This window comes from Bison bison, unplaced genomic scaffold (genome assembly GCF_000754665.1).
Source record: "Bison bison bison isolate TAMUID 2011002044 unplaced genomic scaffold, Bison_UMD1.0 scf7180017864118, whole genome shotgun sequence".
Classification (NCBI taxonomy): domain Eukaryota; kingdom Metazoa; phylum Chordata; class Mammalia; order Artiodactyla; family Bovidae; genus Bison; species Bison bison.
In genome coordinates this window covers 2926376-2935238 of record NW_011494690.1, presented here as the reverse complement: position 1 = coordinate 2935238, position 8863 = coordinate 2926376, and the positions used below count along the sequence as shown (strand labels likewise).

At 39.4% G+C, this 8863-nt stretch overlaps 1 protein-coding gene across 10 annotated transcripts in view; it reads right to left on the bottom strand.

The window, feature by feature from the left end:
• ATP8B4 (ATPase, class I, type 8B, member 4) overlaps positions 1-8863 on the bottom strand; it is a 341749-nt gene that overhangs the window by 280280 nt on the left and 52606 nt on the right. The window contains exon 2 of one of the 10 annotated variants that reach the window (XM_010839507.1): positions 8179-8250. The exons of 6 other annotated variants lie outside the window; for them this stretch is intronic. The gene's annotated coding sequence lies outside the window, so the exon portion shown is untranslated. 3 more of the 10 variants (XM_010839508.1, XM_010839510.1, XM_010839509.1) reach the window with 3 other exon arrangements.

Below are 8863 nucleotides of genomic sequence, written 5' to 3'. Positions count from 1 at the left end.
TGGCTTGGAGAATTTTGAGCATTACTTTACTAGCGTGTGAGATGAGTGCAATTGTCTGGTAGTTTGAGCATTCTTTGGCATTGCCTTTCTTTGGGATTGGAATGAAAACTGACCTTTTCGAGTCCTGTGGCCACTGCTGAGTTTTCCAAATTTGCTGGAATATTGAGTGCAGCACTTTCACAGCATCATCTTTCAGGATTTGGAATAGCTCAACTGGAATTCCATCACCGCCACTAGCTTTGTTCGTAGTGATGCTTTCTAAGGCCCACCTGACTTCACATTCCAGGATGTCTGGCTCTAGGTCAGTGATCACACCACCGTGATTAAAAAGGCAAATGAAAAGCTGCTCAACATTGCTAACTATAAGAGAAATGCCAATGAAAATTACAATGAGGTATCACCTCACACTAGTCAAAATAGCCATCATCAAAAAGTCTATAAATAATAAATGCTAGAGAGGGTATGGAGAAAAAGGAACCCTCTCCACTATGGAGAACAATATAGAGGTTCATCTAAGAGCTAAAAATAGAGCTACCCTATGATCCTGCAATCCAACTCCTGGGCATAATTCAAAAAGATACATGCACCCCAATGTTCACTGCAGCACTATTTACAATAGTCAAGACATGAAAGCAAACCAAATGTCCATTGACAGATGAATGAATAAAGATGTGATGTGCATGTGTGTGTGTATGGAATATTACTCAGCCATAAGAAAGAATGAAATAATGCCCATATGCAGCAACATGGATGTACCTAAAGAGTACCACGTACTAAGTAAAGTAAGCCAAAGACAAAAATCATACAAACATTATTTCCACATAGAATCTAAAATTTTAAAAGACACAAATGATCTTATTTCCAAAAAGAAAGAGACTCACAAAGAGAGCAAACAAACTTATGATTGCCAAATGGGAGAGGGGGTAGTGAAACGGATATATTAGGAGGCGGGGTTAACAGACATACATGCTCAGTTGTGTCCAACTCTCTGCGACCCTGTGGACCAGGCTCCTCAGTCCATGGGATTCTCCAGGCAAGAATATTGGAGTGGAGTGCCATTTTCTTCTCCAAGATATACACACTCTGTATAAAACAGGTAGCCGACAAGAACCTACTGTATAGCACAAGGAACTATACTCAATATTATGTAATAACCTACCTATCAGGGGAAAGAATCTGAAAAAGTATGTGTGTGTGGTGTACATATATGTGTGTGTGTGTGTATATGTGTTGCTGCTGCTAAGTCACTTTAGTTGTGTCTGACTCTGTGTGACCCCATAGACGGCAGCCCACCAGGCTCCACCATCCCTGGGATTCTCCAGGCAAGAACACTGGAGTGGGTTGCCATTGCCTTCTCCAATGTATATGTGCTACATAATATATAAAAGTATATGTATGAAGTAAGCAAGGAAAACATAAGAAAAATGGGACTACATCAAACTGAAATACTTGCACAGTGAAGGAAACTATCAACAAAACAAAAAGGCCACCTACTGCATTTGGGAAGATATTTGCAAATGATACATCTGATAAGGAGTTAACATCCAAAATATACAAAGAACTTATGGACTCTGTGGGAGAGGGAGAGGGTGGGAAGATTTGGGAGAATGGCATTGAAATATGTATAATATCATATATGAAACGAGTCGCCAGTCCAGGTTCGATGCACGATACTGGATGCTTGGGGCTGGTGCACTGGGACGACCCAGAGGGATGGTATGGGGAGGGAGGAGGGAGGAGGGTTAAGGATGGGGAACACATGTATACCTGTGGTGGATTCAATATTTGGCAAAACTAATACAATATTGTAAAGTTTAAAAATAAAATAAAATTTAAAAAAAAAGAACTCGTACAACTCAACATCAAAAAAAAAACCCAACCCCATTAAAAAATGATCAGAAGACCCAAAGAGACATTTTTCCAAAAAATACATATGGTTGGCAAATGGATACATAAGAAAGATGCTCAACATCACTAATCAGCAGAGTAATACAAAACAAAACTTCAATGAGATGCACCCCAATGTTCATTGCAGCAACACTGACAATAGCCAAGACATAGGGAAATTACCTAAATGTTCACTGAAAAATGAATGGATAAAGAAGATGCACTGTGTGTGTGTGTGTGTATACACACACACATAATACATACAATGGAATACTACTCAGTCATAAAAAAGAATGTCATTTGCCACAACATGGATGGATCCAGAGAGTATCATACTAACTAAATTAGAAAGAGAAAGACAAATAACATAATACCATGTATATGTGGAATCTAAAATATGATACAAACGAACTTAGCTAAGAAACAGACTCACAGATATAAAAATCAAGCTTGTGGTTGCCAGTGGGGAAGGGAGTTGACGAGAGATGGATTGGGAATTTGAAGTCAGCAGAGCAAGCTATTATATACACAATAGATAAACAAGATCCTACAGTATGTGTGCCGGCTAAGCCACTTGTCATGTCCAACTCTCTGTGACCCCATGGACTGTAGCCTGCCAGGCTCCTCTATCCACAGGATTGTCCAGGCAAGAATACTAGAGTGAGTTGCCATGCCCTCCTCCAGGGGATCTTCCCAACTCAGGGATCAAACCAACTTTCTTATGTCTCCTGCATTGGCAGGCATATAGAGAACTATACTCAATATCCTGTGATAAACCATAACAGAAAAGAATATAAGAAAGAATGTGTATATGTGTATATATATAAAACTGGACTTTGCTATACTGTAAAAATTACATTACAAATCAACTAAATTTTTTAAAAACTACAATGAGATACCACTTCACACATGTCAGATGGCTATTATCAAAATGATGACACATAGAAAGTGTTGGCAAGGATGCAGAGAAAAGAGTTTTCTTATGAACTTGCACTATGGAAAACAATATGGAGATTCCTCAAAAAAGTAAAAGTAGAACTACCATAAGATCCAGCAATTTCACTTTGGGGTATTTTTCCAAATAAAAATACTAACTCAAAAGGACATTAAGCACCCCCATGTTCATCACAGTAGTATTTACAATAGCCAAGATATGGAAGCAAATAGCCAAGATATGGAAGCAACCTAAGCACCCACTGATAGATGAATGGATACAGGTGTGGTGTATATAAACAATTAAATACTGTTCAGCCATAAAAAAAAGAAATCTTGTCAGTTTTGATGACACAGATGGACCTGGAGGGCATTATGCTAAGTGAAAGAACAGAAAGACAAACACTGTATGGTTTCACTTATACGTGGAATCTAAAAAACAAAACAAATGGATAGATAAAACAAAACAGAAACACATATACAGAGAACAAACAGGTGGTTGCAGGGATGGGGAGACAGGGGGAAGGAGAACGAGTGAAATAGGGAGATTAAGAAGTGTAAACTTCCAGTGACTAAACAAATGAACCATGAGAATGAGATGCACTGTGTGGGGCACATAGTACTAATAACATAATATCTCTGCATGGTGACAGATGGTAACGAGACTTATCCTGGTGATCACTTTGTATAGAAATATTGAATCACTGTGTTGTGCACCAGGAACTACTATAGTGTTATAGGTTAATTACACCTCAAAAAACAAGTAACAAACTCATAGAAAAAGAGATCAGATTTGTTATTACCACAGACAAGGGGTGGGAAGGGGGGGAATTGGATGAAGGTGATTAAAACATACAAACTTCCAGTCAGAAGATAAGTACTAGGCATGTAAAGTGCAACCATGATCAATATAACAGTAGTGTATGTTACATACAAAAGTCATTAAGAGGGTAAATCCTATGAGTTCTCATCACAACAAAAGTAATTTATCTATATGAAATTATGGGTGTTCATTAAACTTATTTTGGTAATCATTTCACGATGTAGGTCCAGTCATGCTATACACCTTAAACTTACACAGCACTATACGTCCATTACTTCTCAATAAAATTGGAAGAAAAAATAAAATTATTTAGAAATAAATAGGGGGCAGAATAATATTATGTTTCATTTTTTCCCCTACATGTGGTCTCAATTTTTTCATATGGCAAACTCCATTAAGGATTTAGAACGAATAAATAAAGGGCAAACAACGTCAGCCCCGTAGACCATGGACATGAACTCAGACACCTCTGCAAACACATGACAGTAAGGACAGCTTCTGAATTCATATTCCCTAGGTTAGCAAGAGAAATGACTTGTTTGTTTGTGCTCAAAGATGTGGTGTGGCAGGATGCATTAAACACCCACGAAAGAAGAAGCTGGTCACTCAACTAGAGACCAGAAAAGAGGAAGAGCAATGCTTATGGCTTAGCAGTTACAAGAAAGGAGGATGCAGAGGAATTTCATCAACACCTATTTCTCCACTATCAATTTCTAGAATCTAAAAAGCCTAAACCATCAGCATTTCTCCCTGTTGTGCACCTAGATTTATAAGTTCCCATTCACTACAGCCAGGAAAAGCCATAGCCTCAGCAGTGCTGAGGGAATAACACCCACCGCAAGGTGTCCCTGACATGTAGGGCCATTAACACTTTCTAAGACCCACTGCTTTTCCAGGAACAAGTCACTAATATTGATGAATCCAACATGAAGATGAGGTTACTACTGCTGGATGCTGTGAGAAGCCAAGAGAGGTCCTCCAATATGACCCATCAATAACTCTTCTGTTCCTCTTCCAATGCCTTCTACGAACTGCTACAAGGCTGCCTAAAACAATCCTCCCCTCCCCTCACTGTGCCCCAGCCCTAGGCAGCAGACGCCTCCAGGACAGGCCGGCTGACCAGTTACTGCTTTCCCCTGCATTCCTTCATTAATAGGTTTCCCTGTTCCAGCCCTGACCACCCATAGACTTGGGTCCTCACTGAAGCCAGAGTGATATTGATAAAAGTTAAACAGCATTATGTCACACACCTACTTAAAACCTTTTAATCACCTCCTATTGGCCTTAAAAAAATAAAAAGATCAAATTCCACGTGATTCCGTGGCCCCTCTGCAACCTGGACCCTGCTAGTCTTTCTACTCTGATTTCTCATCACTCTCCTTACAGTCCCCATTCCTCCTCACACCCTCTCATGTCTATACTACAGAAATACTCAACTCAGCTTTTTCCATTTGAGGGCCATGATTCATGTTCTTTCCTCTGTCAGTCATAATCTAATACCCATGGTCAATCCTTACACCTGACTAATTTGTACCTGTCTTTTCAATATCAACTCAAACTGCACTCCTAGCACTTATAGGAGTTCTCCCCTGGCTCCCCAAATCAGAGATAAGACCACTTCCTATGTGCTCCCATAGAATCAAGAACTTATCATCTCAGAGCCCCTATAATTCTAGAATTTATTTGCCTATCACATTAGCTGTTTTTCCCTTAGTCTACAAACTCCAGTGGGGCAGAGAACTGATCTGTCTGGACCATAGTTGTATCTTCCGTATTAAATGCATGACTGGCATGCAGCAGTGCTCAATAAATGTCTGCTAAATGAAAGAATGAATTTCTCAGTTTCTATGAGGAATGAAGTAAGAGCTTCCTGATACTAAAGGCATTTTCCTTTTAGCAACTCTCTCTTCCTAGACCCCAACTCCAAGTTCAAGACAGTTTTAGATTCTCCCAAACTGGGAACTTTGTGGCTTTCTTGGCCACTCTCTCTCTGGCTGGTTTCTATTCTCCTGTGTAACCCCACCTCCAACCTAGGAAGAACCTCAAAGAATGAGAAGTGTTTGGTTAGCAATAGGAAGAGTGTTGCAGGCAAACTGAATAGCATGAGAAAGGAGAAGGAAATTTGCAAATCTCTGGGAGGAGAAGGGCAAGAGGAAGCACCCTGACTCTAAAAGAAGATGCACAAAAAGGATTTTTTTTTTTTTTTTTTTGAGGAAAAGACTTTCTGTGAGAAAAACATGGACAAAAGTAGGTTTTTATCCATGAGGAGCTATTTTTGTTCCAACAAAATTTCACAACAGATACAAAATGTGGACATAGGAAAGGATGAATGGATTCAGTGACAATGACACCTCGATCTGATGGCCCCATCTGGCCAATGGGTTTTAAGGCTCATCAGAAAGTTCTAAGTCAACTTGTTAGGGCTTGAAAACTCTCTGGAGACTAAGTTAACATATTCTGTTTTCACGAGCTCAGAGTCCCTCGAGCAGGTAAAAGGAAGAACAGTTCTTTAAGCAGGATGGCAAAAGGGACTCTCCACCCTGACAGGTGCCAATGAGAATGCAGGCTAGAAGAAATTTAATCTCTCAGGAAGTTATTAGGAGTACTGGCCACTGGCCAACATTTTCTTCCTTTCTCCTTCTTGGTTTGCTAGATTGCTTTGAGGGATTAGCACTAACAGATAGCCAGTACACAGGATGAACTTAATATATATTTGTGCAATACAAAGGTAACTAAAGAGAAAATATCCATGTAACCCCTTCCATCTCTTATTTTAGACCTTCCTACAAGCACTTTTCATTTTAAAATCCCCAGACAATTAAGCATAAAGCAAAACCATATCCTTTCTAAAATTACCTTTAAGCCTTACAATTATTTCAATGCTTTTAATTTCTCTAATAACACCTTCCAAAATATCTTTAAAACTTTTTATTTTTAATATAATGAATCTTTTTTAATTTAGTCATTTTTGCCTTTGTAGAAAATATGCTCTATTTCATATTTAATGCAGAGTGATAATATAATCACTGTTGTATGAATTAAACACTTCTCTGAGGTTTGTGAAAATTGTTCCTTATTAATGATCTTATCCAAGTGTTTTTACCCTCTAAAACATGTGGTTATAACAAAAATTAAGATTTCAAGTCCACGTTTCCTCCAATCTAATCTTTTCTTTATAATAACAGCAACCCAGATAGATCTAATGGGAGTATTCATAGTAATATATCAGATCCTAGTGTAAATTTGAGGAAGTAAAATTTAGTTCTTTTATTGTCTTATATTTATCAATTCACCAAAATACCCCAGCTGACACTCACTGATGTTAGAGAAAAGAAAAAGCCATCTTCTACTGAACTTTCAGATCAGTGAGAGTCTAAGGAAATAGACTGAAAAAAAAAAAAAAGTGATAAAGAAGGATTTGCTAAAATAAAATATAGTTTAGGATTTTGAAATTCAACCATTTACAAGTGCTAAAGCAAACATTATTTACATAAAAACATTGTTCCTTTTTTGAAATCACCCAAAGCAGAAGAAGTGGAAGAAGGTAAGTCGCTGAATAGGTTTTATCTTACCCTTGCCTTCATCTCGTGCAAGGGGTTAAGATGGTGGTTTTCATGTGTCAAAGTCTTGCTGGATTTTTATAAGAAAGACAGGTCTGGGGAAAGTAGGAAGAGAGAGAAATGTAACCCAAATAATAGCTAGGCACTTTACCTATATTAATTCATTTATGTGAGTACTCTTTTGGAAAAGATTGAGAGTGATGCTTGCATGAAGAATTTGATTTCTTTTTTTTTTAATTTCAAGTTCAGGTTTTGAATCTTGGTCAGAAAATTTAATTCTTCTAATAGAAAAAAAATGGCAAAGTCAAAAGAAAATTCCAGTTTGTTTAGGGAAAATAAGAAGTTGATTTCAGATACCTTGAGATTAAGGGCCATAAAAAGACATCCAAGTTGGAAATGCTACTCAAGCAGCTGTCTGCATAAGGGGGCGTATGGGTCATATTATGATTCCTCACAGAGGTCCTTACTTTACAATTAAAGTACACTAGGGTACAGGTGACTCAACACTTTAAGCAAAGGATTAAAATGGAGTTTCTCTTTAAAGATCGGAGGCCATTCAACAATCAGGTTATTATAGTTAATTCCCCTTGCTCCAATTCCACAATCACCAAGCAACCTGCTGATAATAACTTGCTTTCCCACAGAAGTCTGCCTACAGGGAAAGAATACACTAGCCATGCATGCTGAAGTGAACATTCTGGTCCTCCTGACAGTTACATTGTACATTTTCAATTAATAAATTGTGGTTCATCTGTCTAGATCATCTGTCTCCTGAGCTATATTACTCTGCCCCAGAAATGTAGATCTGTTTTTGGTATGCTGTTGACTTATGGTCTAAAGTATACAGGACAAATGACCCACCCTGGCCATAATGAACTCACCAACAGGCCACCAAGGGCAGGGCCAGCTGATCTGCTCAAGGGGCAGCAGGATGTGGTAGCTGCAAGCTTGTCTTTTGGAGTCAAAGAAACTGACCTTGGATTCCTGCTTTTTCCACCAGCATTACAGAATCCAGGGCAGGTAAGCTGTCTAAGCCTCAGAACATACCTGGACAGGTCAATGGGAAAAGGAAGCTCATTATATAGCTATCTTGAAGGCAGTCCTCTGAACTTCCTCTGTCAAAATGTCTAAATAAACATTAGGATAAAATGAGGACAGTAAGTGTAACTCCTGTAAGACATTCTGCAGCAAAGGAGGTAACTGCAACTGGGTAATGAGGCTTTAAAGAGAAGATGTATTTACAGTGGGGATCCAGGGCCATAGCGATAGATTGAGGGAATAAAACCAGTGGGAAGAGAGAATGAAAATATGAGGAAAGGGGATAGCAAGACAAAGGAATCAGAGGAGACTGGAAAAGAAAGGGGAAAGGAAGGGGTGGAGCAGTTGGAGAAGGGACAGGAGGAGCAGCTGAAGCCAGGAGAGTAGGGCAAGCAGATTCCTGGCCGCTCTCCTTTCTCGCCAGAGTGCTGCCAGGGAGCACCCTCAGCCTGGCTTCATCTCAGGGTCAAGGGAGGAACAGGGGTGTGCCTGAGGAGGATCCTCTACATCCTTTGAGCAGTGCATCCTCTCCAGTTGTCAGGACTCAGCAACAAGACCCCAGAGAGCTTCAAGGAGCCCGACTCAGCCCTCACCCCTGTGAGGTCTCTAGCCCCCCCACCCG